We start from the raw sequence: 25,752 nt of genomic DNA, 5'->3' as shown, positions 1-25,752 counted from the left end.
AGTTTAGAAATACAGTGCAGAAACAGGCCCTTCGGCCCACCGGGTCCGCACCGACCAGCGATCCCCGCACATTAACACTACCCTATACCCACTAAAGACAATTTTTACATTCACCAAGCCAATTTACCTACAAACCTGTACGTCTTTGGAGTGTGGGAGGAAACCGAAGATCTCAGAGAAAACCCACACAGGTCACGGGGAGATCGTACAAACTCCATACAGACAGAACCCGTAGTCGGGATTGAACTCAGGTCTCCGGCACTGCATTCGCTGTAAGGGAGCAACTCTACCGCTGCGCCACAGTGCCGCACGAATATTAACACAATGCAGCATCAACTAATGATTTGGGATTAAGCCTGGGTATTTGACTTGCAAGTAGGCTATTATAATGTGTGCGAAAGAAAATTTACTAGGAAATCAGGAGTGCCATAGAGTGATACAGTATGCAAACAGGCCCTTCGGCCCAACTTGCCCACACTGGCCAAAATGTCCCAGCTTCACTAGTCCCACCTGCCAGCATTTGGTCCATATCCTTCCAATCCTGTCCTATCCATGTACCTGTCTAACTTAAATGTTGGGATAGTGCCTGCCTCAACGACCTCCTCTGGTAGCTTGTTCCATACATCCACCACCCTTTGTGTGAAAAAGTTATTCCTCAGATTCCAATTAAATCTTTTTCCCTTCACCTTAAACCTTTGTCCTCTGGTCTTTGATTCACCTACTCTGGGCAAGAAACTTTGCGCATCTACCCGATCTATTCCTCTCATTAACTTATACACCTCTTTAGGATCACCCCTCATCCTCTTGCACTCCAAGGAATAGTGTCCCAGCCTACTCATACCCTCTAGTCTTGGCAACTTCCTCCTAAATCTTCTCTGTACCCTTTCCAGCTTGACAACATCTTTCCTATAACACGGTGCCCAGAACTGAACACAATACTCTAAATGTGGCCTCACGAACGTATATAACTACAACATGACCTCCCATCTTCCATACTAAATACTCTGTGTAATGAAGGACAATGTGCCAAAAGCCTTTTTGACCACCCAATCTACATGTGACTCCACCTTCAGGGAACATGCACCTGCACTCCTGGATCCCTCTGCTCTACAACACTAACCAGATACCTACCATTCACTGTATAGGTCCTGCCATAGATACATAGACAACAGGTGCAGGGGTAGGCCATTCGGCCCTTCGAGCCAGCACTGCATTCAATGTGGTCATGGCTGATCATCCACAATCAGTACTCCGTTCCTGCCTTCTCTCCATACCCCTTGATTCCGCTAGCCCCAAGAGCTCTATCTAACTCTCTTTTGAATGCATCCAGTGAATCGGCCTCCACTGCCTTCCGAGGCAGAGAATTTCACAAATTCACAACTCTGTGAAAAAGTTTTTCCTCGTCTCAGTTCTAGATGGCCTACCCCATATTCTTAACTAAATGACCTCCCCTTATTCATGTTAGACTTTCCAAAATGCAACACCTCACATTTTTCTGCAGTAAATTTCATCAACCATTCCTCAGCCTACTTGGCCAATTGATCAAGATCCTGATGCAATTTTTCACATCCATCTTCACTATCTGCAAAACCGCCCACTTTTGTATCATCTGCAAACTTGCTAACCTTACTGTGTGTTCTCATCCAAATATAATATAGACATGATAACTTGTGTCCTTGTCGAATGCCAAAGGGAGAGAATACAAAAAAAGTTCTAATGGTAGATTAGAAAGTGCCCTTTATGTCAATTTGAATCAAAACCTCCAAAAGGTTTACGTGAACTGCAATGGTTCGAAATCATCATTTGTAAAATGTGACAGCAGCACATTTCACCACCCAACCCCACTGTGAAAGCATCAAAATCGCAAATTGCTATAGTTAAGATACAAGAAAACTGACATGACCTACCCCAAATCTCAAGACCTTTCGGTAAAAAGGTTGATCAAAAAAGGGCGGCACGGTAGCGCAGCGGTAGAGTTGCTGCCTTACAGCGAATGCAGCGCCGGAGACTCTGGTTCGATCCTGACTGCGGGTGCTGCACTGTAAGGAGTTTGTACGTTCTCCCCGTGACCTGCGTGGGTTTTCTCCGACATCTTCGGTTTCCTCCCACACCCCAAAGACGTACAGGTATGTAGGTTAATTGGCTGGGTAAATGTAAAAATTGTCCCTAGTGGGTGTAGGATAGTGTTAATGTACGGGGATCGCTGGGCGGCACGGACTTGGAGGGCCGAAAAGGCCTGTTTCCGGCTGTATATATATGATATGCTATGATATGATAAAGGTTTCACCATTGATGTTGATTTTTAATCATGCTGTGATATTTCTTCATAGAACGCTACAATTTAAACACCACACTTGACTTCTACATTTCTTGGCACTCTTTTCTAGTCTCAACTCATCAGACAGTACATCTGCATTTAGCATCTGAAAGTCAAAACATCCAACATCATATCCTGGAAAGATTCCAACAAATTTGTGCATGATATGCCTTTTATAAACCTCTGCTGACTTGAACAATTTCCTCTTAATTTTGAATTGATTCCTCCAAAAACAATTGTCAATGTTTTTCTTCCTTGCAATGTCAAGCTAACTGTTCTTTATTGAAGATTACATGTATGACCTTTAAGAGATGGAACACAACATTATTTTTCAATACTACCATTAAACCCAATACGAAATTATCAGAAACAGGCCTTGCCCTTCCTTTCAATCAGCACAATAAATATTTAATCATTTTTAAACGAGCTGTGTTTTGATTCGTTTGAGAAAAGCAGTGAGCTTCGAGCTGCTTTTTATTTTATAAATGTAGCTCTGAATGAAATGGAAAGTTTATAGAATCTACCATAAGAACAAGGAAGTAAATTCAGGACAACAAACCTTTATTAATTTGCTTCTTTTGGTATCTGGGCATATGGCAAGTGTGAGACCAGTGTTGATGTTTATTTTATTGTCAAGTTTATTTGTCACATACATAATATACAAGATGTGCAGTGAAATGTAAGTGGCAACGCCTGCGGATTGTGCCAAACTACAAAACAGAATATATATATATATTTTTTTTAACACAAAATAATAAATACAGTAAATTAAATTAGTCCCTGGTGATACGAGAGTTAACAGTCCTGATGGCCTGTGGGAAGAAACTCTGTCTCATCCTCTGTTTTCACAGCGTGACAGCGGAGGCGTTTGCCTGACCGTAGCAGCTGGAACAGTCCGTTGCTGGTGTGGTAGGGGTCCCCCATAATGTTGCTGGCTCTGGATCTGCACCTCCTGATGTATAGGTCCTGCAGGGGGGCGAGTGTAGTTCCCATAGTGCGTTCAGCCGAACGCACTACTCTCCGCAGGGCCTTCCTGTCCTGGGCAGAACTGTTCCCAAACCAGATTGTGATATTGCCGGACAAGATGCTTTCTACAGCCCCAGAGTAGAAGCACTGAAGGATCCTCAGAGAGACTCTAAATCTCCTCAACTGTCTGAGGTGGTAAAGGCGCTGCCTTGCCTTACTCACCAGTGCGGCAATGTGTGTTGTCCATGTCAGATCCTCTGTGATGTGGACTCCCAGGTATTTAAAGCTGCTCACCCTATCCACAGTAATCCCATTTAACTCCAGTGGCGTGTACGTCCTCGGATGTTGAGCCCTTCTAAAGTCTACTATCAGCTCCTTAGTTTTTGTGACATTCAAGAGGAGGCTGTTGTCCTGACACCAGAGTGCCAGATCAGCCACCTCCTCCCGGTAGGCATTCTCATCATTATCGGAGATCAGGCCCACCACCACAGTGTCATCAGCAAACTTGATGGAGTTGGAGCTGAAGCTGGCCACACAGTCATGTGTGTACAGGGAGTACAGTAGGGGGCTAAGGACGCAACCCTGGGGGGATCCTGTGTTCAGGGTGAGGGGGTTAGAAGTATGTCTCCCCATCTTGACCACTTGGGGCCTGGCGGTGAGAAAGTCCAGGACCCAGTTTCAGCAGCTTCTCAGCAAGTCTGGTGGGGACTATTGTGTCGAAAGTTGAACTAAAATCAATGAACAGCATCCTCACATAGCCCCCCTTCTGGCTGTCCAGATACGAGAGAGCGGTGTGCAGAACCTGGGAGACCGTATCATCCATGGATCGGTTCGGACGGCATGCGAACTGCAGCGGGTCCATGTTACAAGGGAAGAAGGCACAGATGTGGTTCTTGATTAGCCTTTCGAAGCATTTCATGACCACCGAGGTGAGGGCCACCGGTCGATAGTCATTCAAACAAGCTGGAGAGGCATTCTTTGGCACTGGTACGATGATGGATCTTTTGAAGCATGCAGGGACCACGGACTTGGCCAAGGAGAGGTTGAATATTGTGGTGAGCACTGGCGCAAGCTGAGTGGCACAAGACTTTAGTACTCACCCAGATATACCATCTGGGCCTACAGCTTTCCTCGTGTTCACACGCGTCAGAGCCCTCCTCACGTCGTGCTTGGACACCGAGAATGTGTGCACATCCCCAGTGGATCCCCCTCCAGCCTCGCTAGCCAGCGTGCTGGCGGTGTTGTTTTTAGACGGCGATCTAGGGGTAATGTTGCCCGTCTTAAACCGTACGTAGAAGGAGTTCAAGTCATTAGCTAGGGAGATGCCGGCACTTCCGGTTGAGGGGAGGCTGCACCGGTAGTTAGTTATAGTCCGTAGCCCCTGCTAAAGGCGCCTGGTGTCCTGCTGCTCCATCTGCTGCTCCATCCTGTCCCTGTACCTCCTTTTTGCGTCCTTCACAGTCGGTAGGACTCCACCTTGTAGTCGTCCATATTGCCGGATGCCAGGCCGGAGTTGTAAGCAGCGGTGCGAGCATTCAAGGCAACGCGAATAGACCTGTCCACCCAGGGTTTTTGATTAGGAAAGATACTAACCTTACCGTGGGGTCGATGTTATCGGCTATTGTTGCAATGAAGTCTGTAACTGCTTCCGCAAACTCATTGACGTCTCTGGAACTTGCTTGGAACATATTCCAGTCGACATCGCTCAGTGCATCTTGCAGCATGGTCTCTGAATGGTCAGACCACCGCTTTACGTCCCTCGTCACCGCCTTTTCCCGTACTATCCGTTGTTTATACTCCAGCAGCAGGAAAATGGCAGCATGGTCAGATTTTCCAAAAGGAGGGAGAGGAACGGCCTTATAGCCTTTCCTGAATGGCACGTAGCAGTGGTCCAAAGTTCTTTCCCCCCTGGTGTCACACGTGATGTGTTGGCAGAAGTTGGGCATAACCTTTTTGAGATTTGCCCTATTAAAATCTCCACAGCCGCATCAGGGTTCTTGTTTTGGTGTCGACACAACACATCGTGTAGGGCCGATAGTGCCACGTCGGTGTCCGCATGCAGTGGAATATAGACGGCTGTGATGATCACCGAACTGAACTCCCGGGGAAGGTAAAATGGACGGCATGAGATAGTCAGATGTTCCAGGTCCGGCGAGCAGGAACGAGAAAGGAACATCAGTCATTTGTCGAAGGATACTCAGCCTTCCACACGATCCTGTAGCCACAGTAGAGCGACGCATCGGCCGCTTTTTCGCAGTCAGCCCGCCAAGAAGGGGCTGCGGCGCCTGTTTATTGGCAGCGGGCTCGAGCAACAGGGCCGAATAGGTGCGGCTGGTGTTTCTTCCATCAGCGGTGGGGCAGTGAGGCCCGAAGCTGCAGAGCCCCGTGTTCGTTTCCAGGAAATGCCTGGGCCGATCGAATGTAGAGGCAGTCTCGATTGGCCGTAACTGCCGCCTCTACGCTACGGACCAAGGTACCGGGATCGTCTTTCTGGTGGATACGGGAGCGGTTGTGAGTATTGTGCCCCCCTATGACTGCGAAGTTCGAGCGGGGGGGAAGGGCCCGCCCCTCATTGCGGTGAACGGTAGCCCCATCCGCACTTACGGTAAAAGGGCTATATCCCTGTCCTTCGAGTCCAGGACCTACCGTTGGGATTTCATCGTTGCGGATGTGGGCCAGGCCATTTTGGGTGCGGATTTCCTATGGCCATTTTCGTTGGTCGCAGACGTCCGCGGGAGGGGCCTGCAACCCTCGGCTAGCGTACGGCCCCGAGGTACGGGGCCTGCGGCTCCTCCAAGCGCCGCCCCACCCAGCCCAGCGATCCAGGCCATTACCACGGCCCCCGGTCCGTTTGATGCGGTCCTAGCAGACTTCCCGCAGCTCCTCGTTCAGCGGTTCGATGCACCTTCCGAGAAGCATGGGGTCGTTCATTTCATCCCGACCGAGGGGCCGCCGGTTTTTGCCCGGGCACGGTGCCTCCCACCCGACAAGCTGGCCATGGCTCGAGAGGAGTTCCTGAACTTGGAGAGGCTGGGAATTGTTCGGCCTTTGAGTAGTCCGTGGGCCTCCCCCTTGCATATGGTTTCCAAAGCATCTGGGGGGTGGAGACCATGTGGGGATTTCCGACGACTCAACGCGGCAGGACCGCTACCCGATTCCGCACATACAGGACTTCTCAGCCAGCCTGGAGGGGGCTACAATTTTTTCTAAGATCGATTTGGTGCGGGGATATCATCAGATCCCGGTCCACCCGCCGGACATTCCAAAGACGGCTACCATTACTCCGTTCGGGTTATTTGAGTGGTTGCGCATGCCTTTCGGCCTTAAAAATGCAGCTCAGGCATTCCAGCGTCTGATGGACCGTGTGGGTCGAGGGTTGCCGTTCGTGTTTATTTACCTCGATGACATTTTGATTGACAGCCGTTCGGTCCAGGAGCACTTAGTCCACCTCCGCACAGTGTTCCAGAGGCTGCAAGACCACGGCCTGATTCTCCATCCTTCCAAATGCCAATTCGGCCTGTCAGCGGTAGATTTTTTGGGTCACCGGGTTACACCGGCCGGTGCCACTCCTTTGCCAGCTAAGGTGGACGCGGTCCGCTCTTTTCCACGCCCTACTACCATCAAGGGCCTGCAGGAATTCGTGGGCTTGGTGAACTTTTATCACCGGTTCGTGCCTGCAGCAGCTCGGGTCATGCGCCCCCTTTTTCAATGCCTCGCTGGTAACCCCGCTGAGTTGGTATGGTCCGCAGCTGCAGAGACGGCGTTTGTCGCGGTCATACAGGCCCTCGCCAACGCCACCATGCTAGTACACCCGCGCTCCTCCGCCCCCACGGCTCTGACGGTGGACGCCTCAGACGTGGCGGTGGGTGGGGTTTTGGAGCAGCAGGTTGACGGTCACTGGCAGCCCCTGGCATTTTTCAGCCGGCAGCTCTCTCTCTCTCGAGCCGAGCTCAAATATAGTGCATTCGATAGGGAGCTCCTGGCCCTCTATTTAGCGGTCCGCCACTTCCGTTATTTTTTGGAGGGCCGCTCTTTTGTGGCCTACACGGATCACAAACCTTTGACATTCGCTTTTGCTAAGGTTTCTGATCCGTGGCCGACTCGCCAGCAGCGGCACCTCACCCTGATTTCGGAGTTCACCACCGATGTCCGTCATATTACGGGTAGGCTTAACGCCGTTGCCGATGCCTTGTCCCGGCCGGCCATTCCTTCCGTAGCCGCGGTAGGCGGACAGGTGGATTTCCAGGAGCTAGCGGAGGCTCAGCGCCTGGAAGGAACTGCCGCGGTGTACGCCTCCACAGCCTTGGGACTGCGTCTGGAACAGGTGGTGTGTGGCCCCACAGGTCCCACGTTGTGGTGCGACGTTTCCCTTCCACGCCCTCGCCCGGTGGTGCCGACCGCCCTGCGGCGTAAGGTTTTTGAGGCCATTCATGGCCTGGCACATCCGTCCATCAGGGCGACTTCAGCCATGGTGGCCGCCCAATTTGTCTGGCACGGCCTGCGGAAGCAGGTGGCAGCCTGGGCACGTGCCTGCATTCCGTGCCAGACCTCCAAAGTTCATCGCCATGTCCAGCCCCCATACCAGAGATTCGAGGTTCCCCCCGTCCGTTTTTTCCACATCCATGTGGATTTGGTGGGTCCATTGCCCTTTTCCAGGGGTTATACTCATCTGCTGATGGTGGTTGATCGGTTTACACGTTGGCTGGAGGCGCTCCTGTTGTCGGACACCTCGGCGGCCTCCTGTGCACGGGCCCTGGCGTTGCATTGGGTGGCCCGCTTCGGCGTCCCGGCTATCATCACCACAGATCGGGGGGCCCAGTTCACCTCGTCCCTCTGGGCCGCGCTGGCACAGCTGTATGGGTCTCGCTTACAGCAGACCACCGCCTATCATCCCCAAGCCAACGGGATGGTTGAGCGCTTCCATCGGCAGCTGAAGGCGTCCCTCTGTGCCCGCCTGACCGGCCACGATTGGGCTGACCAGCTGCCTTGGGTCCTCCTCGGCATTCGCATGGCCCCGAAGGCTGAGCTGGGCACATCCTCGGCCGAGCTCGTCTACGGTTCGCCCCTGCGGGTGGCGGGGGACATTCTCCCTTCCACTCCCGCCTTGCCGCCGTCCGTCACGTTGGTTTTGGGTTCCCTCCGGGCGCGGGTGGGTTCTCTGGCTCCAGTCCCGACCTCCAGTCACGGAAGCACAGCAGTCCACGTTCCGTCGGACTTGCGGGACTGTGATTTTGTGTTCCTTCGGAAAGATTCCCACCGCCCCCCTCTTCGGCCGGTTTACCAGGGCCCGTTCCAGGTGCTGAAAAGAGGGACTGTCACCTTCACCTTGCAGGTGGGAAATCGTCAGGAGCTCGTTTCGGTATCCCGGCTCAAGCCGGCCCATTTGGACCAGGACCTCCCCGTATCGGTGGCCCAACCTCTGCGCCGGGGCCGGCCTGTGGCCGCCCCACTGGTCCCACCAGCGGCGCCCTGTTTGCCACCTCTCGGCCCCCCGCCGCCTATGGTTGGGCCCGGGCCGTCGTTGCCGATCAGGCGCTCCCCGTCACCTACACCCTCCGCTCCCGTGGCCCCTCCATCGCCTCTAGCGGCGGCGTCCTCCCCGCCTCCTGTCACGCTGGCGGTATCGGCTTCCCCCCTCCGTACGCATTCCGGGCGGGAGGTTCGGGCGCCCGTGAGGTATGGTTTCGAGGGTTCTGGGAGGGGGTCATGTAGGGACATACGGATTGGCCAGGGGGTCTCGAACCCTCGGATTGGCTAACGGGTCACGTGGTGCGGGAGCGCTAGGTATTCGAGTGTCTGGCGCCAAACTCGAGAGATTAGATTAGCAAGTCAAGTAGTGTGTGTCCAAACTAAGTGCGTTGCGTTTTGTCACGGTTTTTACCAAGAATAAAGTCTTTTGATAACATCGCTCGATTTGGACTCGCTACAAGACGACACTAAAATTGTAGTCTAATGGACAATTAAGGATGTTATCCAAAATTACAATGAGATCCTGATCAACTGGGCCAATAGTCCAAGGAATGGTAGATGGCCTTTAATTCAGATAAACGTGATTTTTCATTTTGGTACGACAAACCAGGACAGGGCTTGCGTAGTAAATGGAAGGGCCCTGTGTAATCAGAACAGGGCTTGCGTAGTAAATGGAAGGGCCCTATGTAGTCAGAGTAGTGTTATACAACAGAGACACCACAGGATATATAAACATATTTTTCTGTGAAAGAAGCACCACAGGTAGACAGTGCAGTGAAAAAGACATTTGGCATGCTTGCCTTTATCAGTCAGTATACCGAGTACAAGCGTTACACTGCCATTACATCCTTTCAAGATGAATGTGCCACTTGATTGCACCACTACTAACACTTTTCTTCACTTTGCAGATTGAGAGAAAGCTACATTGCCAGATTGGATCATTTTCACTCTTTGTTAACGTACTTTGCAACTTCCACATCAGGTAGATGCAGGTTTTGTAAACATACTTGAACATTTTGGTTAAAGGTGTAGCTAGTTCTGGTGTGCAAGCTTTCAGTAATACACTCAGTACGATTCCTGGTGTTTGCTGCGTCCACTGTTCTCATATGTTTCCTAATATAACGTGGAAAGAAATTAATTGGCTTAAGCCAATCTTCTGCAATGGTGGTGATCTTGCGAAGAAGCTGAGATTGATCATTTACTTAGTACTTCTGGCAAAAGATGGTTGGGAATACTTCAGCCTCTCCTTTAGCACCCATATGTTAGATATTACCATCATTGACAATGGAGAGATTTCTCAAACCATTCTCCCACTAGCCATTTATCATATCATATCATCATATATATACAGCCGGAAACAGGCCTTTTCGGCCCACCAAGTCCGTGCCGCCCAGTGATCCCCGTACATTAACACTATCCTACACCCACTAGGGACAATTTTTACATTTACCCAGCCAATTAACCTACATACAGTCCAATCATCCATGGTTAGATGTTTTAGGACAATAGAAACATAGAAAATAGGTGCAGGAGGCCATTTGGCCCTTCGAGCCAGCACCACCATTCATTGTGATCATGGCTGATCATCCACAATCACAACCCGTGCCTGTCATCAACCACAACCACAATCATCAACCACAATCATCAACCACAACCCGTGCCTGCCTTCTCCCCATATCCCCCGATTCCACTAGCCCCTAGAGCTCTATCTAACAATGGAGCTTCAATCCGATTAATTAGTTGCCCGATCGCCCAGCCGTCCATTGCTTATGTTCACATTGCTTCATCTTTAGCACACATGCAGTCAGTCGTGTGTTGCCACTTCACTAAATGCGTGCCTCTTGAGGATCGGTTTCCAAAGTTAGCGTACTTTGAAATTAAAGAACAAAAATCAAAGCATCTCTGGATATGTTTCATCAGTTCTGCTACCTCCTTTTGAGATGCACAATACAAGGATCTCTTTCACGACTTTAAAAATCATAGAAACATAGAAAATAAGTGCAGGAGTAGGCTAGTCGGCCCTTCAAGCCAGCATCGCCATTCAATACGATCATGGCTGATCATCCAAAATCAGTACCTTGTTCCGGCTTTTTCCCCCATATCCCTTGATTCCCTTAGCCCCAAGAGCTAAATCTAACAATACAAATAACTAAGTAAGGTAGACACAAAATGCTGGAGTAACTCAACGGGTCAGGCAGCATCTCTGGAGAGAAGGAATGGGTGACTTTTCGGATAGAGACCCTTCTTCAGTCTGAACTGGGCTTGTATTCACTGGAGTTTAGAAAGGTGAGAGGGGATCTTATAGGGACTAGACAAGCTAAATGCAGAAAAAATGTTCCCAATGTTGGGGGAGTCCAGAACCAGGGGACACAGTCTAAGAATAAAGGGGAGGCAATTTAGAACTGTGGTGAGAAGAAACTTTCACCCAGAGAGTTGCGAATTTGTGGCATTCTCTGCCACAGAAGGCAGTGAGGCCAATTCACTGGATGAATTTAAGAGAGTTTGATAGAGCTCTAAGGGCTAGCGGAATCAGGGGATATGGGAGGAAAGACAGGCACGGGTTACTGATTGTGGATGATCAGCCATGATGACAATGAATGGTGGTGCTGGCTCAAAGGGCCAAATGGCCTCCTCCTACACCTATTTTCTATGTTTCCATACTTTTGCTCTCAAAACATTAACTTTAAATTATTTGAATATATTCTTGGAATGTGGGTGATTTTGGCATTTGCAGCTCATTCCTACATCCAACAAAGGCAGGCCCTCACTGAAGCAGTTTGTACAGTTTGCTAAACCACTCAGATAAAATTGAGTGAATCTGTCACAAGTATAGGTTCTTACTCTTAAAAAATATATAACCAAAGAGATTTTTTTTTTTTAATCTCCTGGCAGATTAAGGTCAATTTCTCACAAATGCCAAATCGTGATTTAGAATTAATGGATGGCAAATTGCCAAATTGATTCAATTAATGTTAACTGATTCATAATCCAGAAGCATGGCATAATCTAAAGAATGCAAATTTAAAGATCACAGTCAGCAGTTGATGTGTCAATGGGGGGCATGAGAGCATTTTCAAAGAAAACTGATGAAAAGCCTCAAGAGGCTGGTAAAACCAAAACTGGGCATTTGAGTGTAGATTAATAATGAGTGAGTGCTTTTGTTTAAGAAAATAACTGCAGATGCTGGTACAAATCGAAGGTATTTATTCACAAAATGCTGGAGTAACTCAGCAGGTCAGGCAGCATCTCGGGAGAGAAGGAATGGGTGACGTTTTGTGTCGAGACCCTTCTTCAGACTGAAGAAGGGTCTCGACCCAAAACGTCACCCATTCCTTCTCTCCCGAGATGCTGCCTGACCTGCTGAGTTACTCCAGCATTTTGTGAATAAATACCTTCGGAGTGCTTTTGTTTTATCGTCCTTTATCCAAGCCCCCCTTTTGGCAAGTCTTTTTTCCATTTGTTTTATTGATTTAAAAAAAAAACATTTACAATATTCTCATCACTTTTAAATGATCTTCTTGCTGATTGCATTGGCAATGACATCTTCCATCATTTTGATGGGAGAGTAGATTCAACCTCAGTGTTCTCATTACTATCACAAGCAATCCTTTTTATGTCAGCCAAGTGTTCTTCCAGCACAAAACATTCCGAAAAGGCAAAATTTACAAAGATAAATTCTTAAAACATTTCAAACTGATTCAGCGAATGCTTCCTCACATCCTCAATACCGTCATGATGATTTTATTGTTAACTAGACGACCCGTGGACCCGTTAGGTTTAAACATCTCCTGCATTGGTCTAGCACCCTCCCCTCCCCTCCCCTCCCCCCTCCAAAGGCGCACAGCAAGATCCCAGGGTATATCCGAGGCTGTGGCCGGGGCCAGGGGGAGAGGGGGGAGGGAGCCACTCACACCGGCCCCGGGTGGCCAGCAAAAGGTTCGTCCTGCCAGCGGCCATCTTCTTTGACCTTCTCTCTCCCGCAGGACTGCACCACGGGAGAAAGGGCACGCCGGGACAGGCGCAGGTCCTCCGGCTGGTCCTCCCGGGGAGGAGGGGGAGCACATTTATTCAGGTTTATTAGGTATATTGTTTTTTAAAAGTAATAAATGTGGGTTTATTCACATCACAGCGGAATGGTGAGTGGGGTGGGCCTAAAATTGTTGTGCTGTCTTGTACCGTTAAACACAGGCAAACCGAGTGTTTTAGTAATATATAGATATAAAATATTGGAAAAAATCTCATGTCACATCACTTCTTTGGAAAGAGAAACAGTTAATAGTTCGGGTCTGAGAACCACCAGAAAACAATTAGAAGCTAGAAGTGTGGAGAGCACATAGGTATTAGTAGTATTTTTTTGCCTGTCTGCAGATGTTTGTTTTCTCTTCACTGTTTAATACACTGCTGAGAAGTTGATAAAATTATGTAGATTGGGTAGACAGTCAATTAATAGATGGTTTAACTTTAAGGTCAGAGGGGAAAGTTTAGGAGGACTTGTACAAAAACTGTAGAGTTTTCATTTTACAGAGTAGTGGGTGCATGGAACACAAGTGGAAGTAGAAGCGGATACAATAGTGACATTTAAGAGGCTTTTAGATTGGCACATGAATATGCAGGAGATGGAGAGATACGAGTCACATGTGGGCAGAGGAGATTTTAGTTTCATTTGGCATCATGTTCGACACAGCCATTGTGAATGTTGCTCTGCGTTTTGTAGTGGGATTTCCACCTGCTCCTTTTGCCTTGTTTCCCTTTGTTCCAATGAAGGCTTTCACAACATTTTCTGTTTTTGGTTAATCTTTCCAATGTCTGCAGTTTAACAAAAATATATTTTCTCCCGCAGCAGTCTCTTGGTAAGGATGACTGTAGAAACAAGGAACTGCAGAGGCTAGGTATTTGTTTTGTCTTTCCACAGATGACTGTTTGATGTGTTGGTTCCGAGACCAATGAAACTGCAAACTTTTAACGTAATCATTTTTATTATTATTAAAGAACTCCCAAGTGATTCTGCAAAGGTTAATAACTAATTGACCATGACACAGTGAAACAGTGCATTCTAGAGCAAGTTCATAAAGACTGGAGGGTGGCTAATGTGCCTTTATTTAAGAGCCATGAAGAAAACCCCAGGAACTATAGAACAGCAAGCCTAACGTCTGAGGTAGACGCAAATGAATTCTGACGGTTAAGATATACAGACATTAGGAAAGACTGTAGATACACACAAAATGGAGTAACTCGGTAGGTCAGGCAGCATCTCTGAAGAAGGGTCCTGACCCAGTTACCTGTATTTTCTCCAAAGTGACAATAAAACACTCTTGACTATACTTCCATCAGGTCTGCCCAGAATCTCCAGCATTCCAGAGAAAGCAACCCATGTCTGTCCAACCTCTCCCTATATCTAATATCCCCTATTCCAGTCAGCATTCTGGGAAACCTCTTCGGCACCATTTCCAAAGCCTCAATAGCATTCCTGCAATGGGGCACACTCGTGGGTTTGATATGTTGATTAAGATTTTTCATGACGTAGGAGAACTTTTAGAAAGCATATTATCCGGATGCATCACAGCATGGTTTGGGAACAGCTCTATCCAAGGCAGCAGGAAATTGCAGAGAATTGTGGATGTAGCCGAGACCAACTTCCCTCCTATTGAAGGTAGACACAAAATGCTAGAGTAACTCAGCAGGACAGGCAGCATCTCTGGAGAGAAGGAATGGGCGACGTTTTGGGTCGAGACCCTTCTTCAGACTCCTTTCTATTGACTCCATTTATACTTCATGCTGCCTCGGCAAGGCCACCAGCATAATCAAGGACGAGTCTCACACTCTGCTCCCCTCTCCCATGAGGCAAGAGGTACAGAAGAGTGAAAATGCACAACTCCAGATTCAGGAACAGTTTCTTCCCAGCTGTTATCAGGCAATTGAACCATTCTATCAACAGCTAGAGAGCGGTCGGTCCCCAGCTTGTTAACTGAGGAAGATGTGCTTATGAGAGGGATACATGGATGTGAACAGTGGAACTGGTAGGACGACCAGGGTGGGGGAGTGCTGGAGTAACTCAGCAGGTCAGGCAACACCTCTGGAGAACAAGGATAGGTGATGTTTCGGGTCAGGACATTTCTTCAGCCAACAATGGGCCATTATGGACTCTACCCTTCCCGACTTCATGTTACTGACCCTGATTTATTCTGGCCTTTTCTCAACCTCCAGACTCCTCCTACCACCTCTATCTTCTAAAGAAGGGTTCCGATCCCAAACTTCACCTATTCATTTTCTCCAGAGATGCTGCCGGACCCACCAAGGTACTCCACCATTTTGCGTCTATCAGTGGACTGGACCAAGCCATAGGCAACCCACAACCCCAAGACAGCATAATGACTTCCCCAATAAAAGAAAACCAGGCCTATTCTTCCCGAAACAAAACAGTTGTGCCCATATAAAACTATTTTCTGTTCATTTCCAATCTATAGTTAAAGTATTAGGACGTTAATAATACTTTAATAAACAAGTCACACAATAGTAAGTTTCCCTTTAGAAAACAGTTTGAATTATTGAAAGCTGTGCCTTGCAACTGAAAAACACAATATTTATAATATGTTACATAATATGTAACTGTGGGGTAACAACACCTCTTAATTGCAAGAAAATTTGCTGATTTAGTGTTTCTTACAAATCTTCGGTGTCATACTGGCAAATTGGTTATTACTAAATATACTGCCGACAATCATCCAATGTATCTTCAAAATGCAGTCCCATTTCACCCCATTTGCTCAGCACAAAATCAAAATAATGCTGACATTAGATATATAAAAATAGAAAATCCTGGAAACACAACAGTTTAAAGCAGCATTGGTGCCAACAAGGTTGACATTTCAGGCTGATGATCTGTCATTGCAATTCTGCCTGCAAGTCCATCTTAAGTGCTGATCACTGTGTGAAGAACAATATGCCAGATCATAGCACAGTGGGCAGCAAAGAAAATAATTTGAAGCAGTGGAAATTTCCAATCCATAATTTTAGTCTTTCAGCCCACTATCAAAGTCAACCATAAGATTCAAGATAGCTTTATTTGTCATCCAATATTGGACGAAATTCAGTCACCCACAGTCCAACAATAAAAGCATTAAATAGGCATTAAAATTACACAACCCCCAAAACACACAAAAAAAGAAACATCCATCAAAGAAACATCCATCACAGTGAGTCTCCTCCAGTCCTCTCCTCACTGTGATGGAAGGCCACAATGTCTTTTCCCTTCTCCTGCCGTCCTCTCCCGCAGTCAGGTTGTTGTGGTTGCAGGCCGCGGCGGACGGTCCGCAGCCGCTCCCGCAGCCTCGGAAGACGGCCGGCTCCGCCGATGATAAGTCCGATCCGAGGCGGGCGAACACGCTGCTGCTGCCGCTGTTGCTGTACGTCGGGACGGTCGTGGCTCCCGACATTGAAGCCCCCGCTTCAATACACTATTCCCATTTAAAATAATTTTCCCTGGAGGGAAGGGGAGGGGGGTAGGGGAGGGGATGAGAGGGGGGGAGGGGAGGGGGCTGCACCAATGCAGGAGAGGTTTGGGCCCAACGGGTCCACTTGGTCTAGTCACCTCTATTAACAGACCGCTTTAGAAACCATTTGTCTTGCATCCTTTGGGCTCTAATCATTTGGACCAGTTTTCTACGTGGGCCTTGTACTGTCCTCATTAATGTATTTTGTTGTGTCTTCAATAAATTCAATTAGTCAAATTGGTCAGGTAGATTCCTCTAACAAAAGATATGACCATCTTTGATCAATCTCTGCTTTTCCAACTTAGATTAAGTGTGCCCATCCAAAAAAGAAGGTTTAGACACTCAGCAAAAAAAAAAAAAAAAGTGCTCAAGGAACTGAGCAAGCCAGGCCCCTTCTCTGGAGGGAAATGAACAGATGACATTTCAGGTCTGGAATTTTCTTCAGACACTTGAAGGATCCCGATTCAAATGTTCTCCCTGTTCTGTCAAGACCTGTTAGGAATTTCAATGAAAGTTCTTTTCATTCTACTAAACTATATAGGCCAAGTCTCCTCAAATCAAACGTAACAACCTTGGAACCTGTCTCACAAATCTATGCTGTAATTGCAACTCTTAAGGAGACTAAAACTATGTACAAGTCCTCCATAAGACACTGTTCGATTCATCTTTACCCAATTCTGGACATTAGACTTTGCTAAACAAAGCTTCATCGCACCTCAGTGCACGTAACCCAATAAACCTAAACTTCAGTCAAATCGCTTGAAAAGGATTTCTTTTTTAAACTCCACATTTCCAGATGAGAAGAACATTTCACCCCTAAATTCTGCCTGGGAACATAAATGGACAAATGTTAACTATGTTCCTTGATCCACCATGCCATTAATGTCCAATTTTTGAAGAGGAATAATCTTTTAACTCCGAAATGGAGACCGTCAGATGTAGAAAGCTCTGCTAAAGACAGTTTGTAAAATATTACAATTATAAAGTGGTGAAAGATGAACTCAGCTCAAAAGGACAAAATTCTAACTGCAAGCCGAAGTAAATACATAAATAACCAATTTGGAACAGGGCTGATTTCCCATTATAAATTCATAAAGCCATTTTTGAGCTTTCTGCAGACAAAACTACATTTATCCCAGACCATGAGCAATTATTTTTCTGATGGCTTTTACATGCATACATGGATGGAAGAGCAGAAATCAAATTTAAGACAAATCCACCCAAGCGATTATGTACACCCAACACTATCAATATTTATTATTTTCATCTGATCCTCACACCTTTTTAGTTTCAGAGAGTGAATGACAACTGCATTTCCTATTCCACAACATTATTCGACATCTTTTTGAGTATCAGAATTGATAATTAATCATTTTTATTCCAGGCATAGAAAAGTAGAAGAGTGATCTTCCCAATTACCAAAATGATTATAAAAGCTAACTAGAATGCATTACAGGATTTAGTTGATCAGGCTACTACATCATAGTGCCCACCCATAGGAAAGTAAGAGGTCCAATTGGTATTTCCATCCTGTTCTCTGTAAGCCTACCAATGATTTCCATTGTCACAAGGTGACAAAGTAACTCAGCAGGTCAGGCAACATGTCTGGAGAACACAGTTAGGTGACGTTTCAGGTCAGGACCATTCTTCAGACTGATTGTGGTGGGGGTGGGAGGGGAAGAGAAAAGGCTAAGAGAGCAGAAGCAGGATACCCTCTGCCACAGAAGGTAGTTGAGGCCAGTTCATTGGCTATATTTAAGAGGGAGTTAGATGTGGCCCTTGTGGCTAAAGGGATCAGAGGGTAAGGAGAGAAGGCAGGTACAGGATACCGAGTTGGATGATCAGCCATGATCATATTGAATGGCGGGCAGGCTCGAAGGGCCGAATGGCCTACTCCTACACCTATTTTCTATAAAGCCTGGCAAGTAATAGGTGGTTACAGGTGAGGCGGGAGGGGGGGGGGGGGGGGGAAAGAGTGTTGATAGGCAGATGGTTGAACAAATGCCAGAGATGTAAAGACAGTAGGTATGATACAAGAGTCTCGACGCGAAACATAACCCATTCCTTCTCTCCAATGATGCTGCCTGTCCCGCTGAGTTACTCCAGCATTTTGTGTCTATCTTAGGTGTGAGAAGGATGGAAGAGGTTCAAATTGGGAAGCAAGAGTAAGGAATAGAGACACAAGGATTTAATACCTGTCTTTTCATCTCTGGCCAACCAACTGCCCATCAAAACCCCCTTCACTAGTGTTGACCTATTACTTGCTTGGCTTCATCCTGCCCCATCCCCCACCACAATCAATCTGAAGAAGGATCCCAACCCAAAACATCACTGATCCATGTTCTCTGGAGATGCTGCCTAATCTACTGAATTACTCCAGCACTTTGTGCCTTTTTTGTATACCTGCATCAGCAGTTCTCCGTTTTTTCTCTATGATTTTAAAAGTTATTCACTGAGGAGGCAGTAGCAATGGCTATTTAACTCAACACATCACAAGACTTTTTCATTGCAAGGTGGATGACAATGCCCAAACAGAATAATGTCTAATCCCAACAGTGCTAGGGGACAGAAATAATTCTGTCTATTGAACAAATCTCAATTCAAGAAAGCAGATTCAAAAACAGCATCTGGCAATTTTTATTATTTAAAACATAAACAAAATTAAGCTACAATGCAGGAGCACAAGCCTGCTAGAGAGCAGCAGAATGCTGCCGAGAGAAGCAATTAGATCAAATCAGATTTCCACAAACAGTAGCAAAAGATTTCAGGCAATTAAACACAAAACAGTGGCTTCAAAAGGTCCTGATTATCAAAATGTGTAGGAAAGAACTGCAGCGGCTGGTTTAAATCGAAGGTAAACAAAATGTTGGAGTAACTCAGCGGGACAGGCAGCATGGGTATGGGGAGAAGGCAGGAACGGGGTACTGATTGTGAATGATCAGCCATGATCACATTGAATGGCGGTGCTGGCTCGAAGGGCTGAATGGCCTACTCCTGCACCTATTGTTTATTGTCTATTATCTCTGGAGAGAAGGAATGGGTGACGTTTCGGGTCTGAAGAAGGGTCTCGACCCGAAACGTCGCCCATTCTTTCTCTCCAGAGATGCTACCAGATTTACTCCAGCATTTTGTGTCTACCGTCCTGATTATCAACACAGGCAAAGGCCAACATGGTTGAAAGCTTATTAAAGCCTTCTTACAAACATGGGGAAGAACTCTATCCCAGAGATAAAGTGATGCAGAGCAAGATACAAGTCAAGATAAGAACATTAGAATGAGTTGGTGCTGAGGGCCCTCAGACCATTCCCATTCTGTAAGATCATTGCAGATCAGGTTCTTAGTATTAATTCCATAGATTCAAAATATCTCTCAGCTTTAAATACACTTAGCAGCACACATCCATAGCACTCTGGAGTGGGGATTTCTCTGATTCAAAAGCTCAGAATTTTTTCTTCACCTCATTGAAGGTGATTGATATTTTCTGTTAAAATTACATCCACACCACTCTCCCCTCATTTCTAAACTCCCTTGAAGTGGCATGGTGGCGTAGTAGAGTTGCTACCTTACAGCACCAGAGACCCGAGTTCAATCCTGACTACGGGTGTTGTCTGTACGAAGTTTATACGTTCTCTCCGTGACCTGCATGGTTTTTCCCTCGATGATCTTCGGATTCCTCCCACACTCAAAGAATGTACAGGTTTGCAGATTCGGCACGATCTCAGTGGGCCTAAGGGCATGTTTCTGTGCTGTATCTCTAAACTAAACGGAAACATCCTTGCAGCATCTATTCTGTCAGGCCCCCTTGAAATCTTAAGAGTTTTTAATTAACCACCTTAATTATCTCATTCTGCCCAATTGTTTTTCAGCTTTTAGTACTTTAGCTTTCAAATTCTAAGTCAGAATTTCAATTTTTCCAATTTCCAATGATTGGAATTTCCATACTATGAATTAGTTCAGGTCTCCAAATTGGTTCTGTAACCTAGCCAACTTTTACCATTTCAACTATTTTATTTACAGCATATATCCACCAACAGTAATTGATTGAATGAGCAGTCAATCTACCTCCCATAATTATAACAGCAGGAAAAATTTGGCCAGTATTAGATCTTCCTTGACTCCCAGTTTACAAGAATCTCAACACATATCAAAAGCAGTGTCCTGAATGCATTCAAATTCTGCGTACAAAACAAGACAGTAACAACATAAAGCCTTTTTTCTCTACATTTAATATTCAAAAAAATCAAACTGCATAATTTGAGAGAAAAAATCAAACCAGATTCTCCATCATTCTGAACCACACAATTAAGGTGACTCAAAGTGCAAGAAGCTGCAGATGTTGGTTTACACCAAAGATAAACAAAATCCGGGAGTAACTCAGAGGGAGCATCTCTGGAGAGAAAGAATAGGTGACGTTTCAGGTCGAGACCCTTCTTCAGATTGAGAGTCGGAAACTGGAAATATGGAAGGGTACAAAGCGCATGTATGGTGTGAAAAATAAGGTGTGAAGTCACCTCTAAAGTGACTCAAAATTTTGACCTCATGATTATGCTCACTAATTAAGGCCCAGTTTTGTTCATGCAGATGAGATAAGACTCCAATAGGTGATGTTTCGGGTCGAGACCCTTCTTCAGACATCAGCCTGAACAAGGGCGTTGACCCGAATCGTCACCCATTCCTTCTCTCCAGAGATGCTACCTGACCCGCTGAGTTACTCCAGCATTTTGTGTCCATCTTCGATTTAAACCAGCACCTACAGTTCTTTCCTACACTGATAAGACTCCAACATTAGTTCTGGTACTTTTGGACGTCTTCCAGTTTTAAGTAATCAGGCTGCAACTCAAAAGACGATTGCGCAAGTTTCAATATGAGGCAGCTTTATAGTAATAACAGTCATTTACAAGTTTTTAAAAAAATCTTGTTTAATCAGTCAACCATTAGTGCATCAAATGAGCTGACTTGCACTTATCTAGGCTATAAAGCTGCAGCTGGCAAGTTTATAAAAAGTATTCAATGTCCTGCAGATGCATGCTTTGATAAGGTTTCTAACATGATGTGCTACACGTAATGTACTACTTAAGTATAAACAGCAAATTTGCAGTTCTACACCAAAAGCAGATTTGGAGGAGCTATAGATTTTCCTTCTCCAATGTGATCTGAAGGCTCCCGATTTCTGCCACTTCCTTAAAGGCAAATCAGGCTGCAGTTGCATCACGGATTTCAACAAAATTATAAAATATAATTTGGTAGGTGTATGTACTGTGGTTACCAAAAGAGCCACCTCATTTTGAGACTTCCTCAAAGAAGCAGGTATTTCATTATCTTTTGGATGACAGCATGATTACATAAAACTGAGACCAAGAAATACAGGGACAAATTTTGGAGAATCATTTACAGTGCCCTCAGTCTGAAGAAGGGTCTCGACCCGAAACGTCACCCATTCCTTCTCTCCCGAGATGCTGCCTGACCTGCTGAGTTACTCCAGCATTTTGTGAATAAATACCTTTGATTTGTACCAGCATCTGCAGTTATTTTCCTACACCACAGTGCCCTCCATAATGTTTGGAACAAAGACCCATCATTTATTTATTTGCCTCTGTACTCCACAATTAGAGATTTGTAAAAAAATCACAAGTGGTTAAAGTGCACATCGTCAGATTTTATTAAAAGCCATTTTCATACATTTTGGTTTCACCGTGTAGAAAGTACAGCTGTGTTTATACATAGTCCCCCCATTTCAGGGCACCATAATGTTTGGGACACATGGCTTCACAGGTTTTTGTAATTGCTCGGGTGTGTTTAGTTGCCTCCTTAATACAGGTAGAAGAGAGCTCTCAGCACCTTGTCTTTCCTCCAGTCTTTCCATCACCTTTGGAAACTTTTATTGCTGTTTATCAACACGAGGACTAAAGTTGTGCCAATTAAAGCCATTATGAGACTGAGAAACAAGAATAAAACTGTTAAGAGACATCAGCCAAACCTTAGGCTTACCAAAATCAACTGTTTGGAACATCATTAAGAAGAAAGAGCACTGGTGAGCTTACTAATCGCAAAGGGACTGGCAGGCCAAGGAAGACCTCCACAGCTGATGACAGAATTATTCTCTCTATAATAAAGAAAAATCCCCAAACACCTGTCTGACAGATTAGAAACACTCTTCAGGAGTTGATTTGTCAATGACCACTGTCTGCAGGAGACTTCATGAACAGAAATACAGAGGCTGCACTGCAAGATGCAAACCACTGGTTCGCGGCAAAAATAAGATGGCCAGGTTACAGTTTGCCAAGAAGTACTTAAAAGAGCAACCACAGTTCTGGAAAAAGGTCTTGTGGACAGATGAGACAAAGATTAACTTAATCAGAGTGATGGCAAGATCAAAGTTTGCAGGAGAGAAGAAACTGCCCAAGATCCAAAGCATACCACCTCATCTGTGAAACACAGTGGTGGGGGTGTTATGGCCTGGGCATGTATGGCTGCTGAAGGTACTGGCTCACTTATCTTCATTGATCATATAACTGCGGATGGTAGTAGCATAATGAATTCTGAATTTTTTCGACACATCCTATCTGCTCAAGTTCAAACAAATGCCTCAAAATTCATTGGCCGGCGGTTCATTCTACACCAAGACAATGATCCCAAACATACTGCTGAAGCACCAAAGGAGTTTTCAAAGCTAAAAACGGTCAATTCTTGAGTGGCCAAGTCAAATACCCAATCTGAACCCAATTGAGCATGCCTTTTATATGCTGAACAGAAAACTGAAGGGGACTAGACCCCTAAACAAGCAGAAGCTAAAGATGGCTGCAATACAGGCCTGGCAGAGCATCACCAGAGAAGACACCCAGCAACTGGCGATGTCCATGAATCGCAGACTTCAAGCAGTCATCGCATGCAAAGGATATGCAACAAAATATTAAACAGGACTACTTTCATTTACATGACATTGCTGTGTCCCAAACATTATGGTGCCCTGAAATGGGGGGACTATGTATAAACACTGCTGTCATTTCTACATGGTGAAACCAAAATGTATAAAAATGACCTTTATTAAAATCTGACAATGTGCACTTTAACCACATGTGATTTTTTTTCTATTACAAATCTCAAATTGTGGAGTACAGAGGCAAATAAATAAATGATGGGTCTTTGTCCAAAACATTGTGGAGGGCACTATAATTACTCAATGTTGGACTTAAAGGGTACCATCATAACATCAATACTTATAGAAACACCTGTCCCAATACCACCTCCTCACCTTCATCCAGGGACCCTAGCAGTCCATCCAGGTGAGAAAGAGTATCTAACCTCATCTATTGCATCCAGTGTATGTGATGTGTCCTCCTGTACATCAGTGAGACCAAGCGTAGACTTGGCAATCATTTCACTGCACACTTACACTCGGCCCACCCAATGTCAACTGAATTTTCCAGTTGCATCTTTTAACAAACAAAAACTAAGAGAGATTATCAGGCCATTATTACCATTTTATATAAATTAATGGGTACATTTGGTTTTCACTTTTCATATTCTACAAGTGTGACCAGTTTTTAAAATTGCCTGCAGATTTTTCATGGGCGCAACCCACATACTCAGCTCTGCTGCTCATCCCACAAATGCATGTTCCTTACAAATGTGGCACCATTTAAAAGGGAAATAAACAGGCTTTCCAACGGTATAAGATTTATTGCCCAGAACCATATATAACCATATAACAACTACAGCATGGAAACAGGCCTGTCCGGCCCGACCAGTCCACGCCGACCACTCTCCCTGACCTAGTCTCATCTACCTGCACTCAGGCCATAACCCTCTAATCCCCTCTTATCCATATACCTATCCAATTTACTCTTAAATAATAAAATCGAGCCAGCCTCCACCACTTCCACCGGAAGCCCATTCCATACAGCCACCACCCTCTGAGTAAAGAAGTTACCCCTCATGTTACCCCTAAACTTTTGTCCCTCAATTCTGAAGCTATGTCCCCTTGTTGGAATCTTCCCCACTCTCAAAGGGAAAAGCCTACCCATGTCAATTCTGTCCATCCCTCTCAAAATTTTTAAAACCTCTATCAAGTCCCCCCTCAACCTTCTACGCTCCAAAGAATAAAGACCCAACCTGTTCAACCTCTCTCTGTAGCTTAAGTGCTGAAACCCAGGCAACATTCTAGTAAATCTCCTCTGTACCCTCTCCATTTTGTCGACATCCTTCCTATAATTTGGCGACCAGAACTGCACACCATACTCCAGATTCGGCCTCACCAATGCCCTGTACAATTTTAACATTACATCCCAACTTCTATACTCGATGCTCTGATTTATAAAGGCAAGCATACCAAACGCCTTCTTCACCACCCTATCCACATGAGATTCCACCTCCAGGGAACAATGCAGTTATTCCCAGATCCCTCTGTTCCACTGCATTCCTCAATTCCCTACCATTTACCCTGTACGTCCTATTTTGATTTGTCCTACCAAAATGCAGCACCTCACACTTATCAGCATTAAACTCCATCTGCCATCTTTCAGCCCACCCTTCCAAAAGGCCCAAGTCTCTCTGTAGACTTTGAAACTCTACTTCATTATTAACTACACCACCTATCTTAGTATCATCTGCATATTTACTAATCCAATTTGCCACACCATCATCCAGATCATTAATGTAAATGACAAACAACAGTGGACCCAACACAGATCCTTGGGGTACTCCACTAGACACTGGCCTCCAACCTGACATACAATTGTCAACCATTACCCTCTGGTATCTCCCATTCAGCCATTGTTGAATCCATCTTGCAACCTCACTATTAATACCCAACGATTTAACCTTCTTAATCAACCTTCCATGTGGAACCTTGTCAAATGCCTTACTGAAGTCCATATAGACAACATCCACAGCCTTGCCATTATCAATTTCCCTGGTAACCTCTTCAAACAATTCAAGAAGATTAGTCAAACATGACCTTCCAGGCACAAATCCATGTTGACTGTTTCTAATCAGGCCTTGTTTATCCAAATAATTATATATATTGTCCCCAAGTATCTTTTCCATTAATTTTCCCACCACAGACGTCAAACTAACAGGTCTATAATTGCTATCAACAAAGAAATAATCTACCAAACACAAATTTCCTTACTTTTTGTGCTATGTTTATATATTATAGTCTGAAGGGTTCCAACCCAAAACGTAACCCATCTAGCTCCCTAACTTTGTGTTATAAACCAGCATCTGCAGTTCCTTCCTACACATACTATGCCAGTGTCTTTCTTTCAAGAGAGAGCTAGATAGAGCTCTTAAGGATAGCGGAGTCAGGGGGTATGGGGAGAAGGCAGGAACGGGATACTGATTGAAAATGATCAGCCATGATCACATTGAATGGTGGTGCTGGCTCGAAGGGCTGAATGGCCTACTCCTGCACCTATTGTCTATTGTCAACTCCCTGCCAAGAATCCTACCATTCACAATTATGGAAAAACCTCAGGAAATTCCCACCCACTTCCACTCCACTCAGTAAAG

The 25,752-nt window shown here is 45.7% G+C and overlaps 1 protein-coding gene across 13 annotated transcripts in view; it reads right to left on the bottom strand.

The window, feature by feature from the left end:
- The window catches only part of LOC144592969 (uncharacterized), a 253,430-nt gene that overhangs the window by 190,501 nt on the left and 37,177 nt on the right, over positions 1-25,752 (bottom strand). The window lies entirely within an intron of this gene.

Source organism: Rhinoraja longicauda, chromosome 4, assembly GCF_053455715.1.
Source record: "Rhinoraja longicauda isolate Sanriku21f chromosome 4, sRhiLon1.1, whole genome shotgun sequence".
Lineage (NCBI taxonomy): Eukaryota > Metazoa > Chordata > Chondrichthyes > Rajiformes > Arhynchobatidae > Rhinoraja > Rhinoraja longicauda.
Note: the sequence above shows the minus strand (reverse complement) of the source record. Positions and strands in the feature narration are given on the sequence as shown.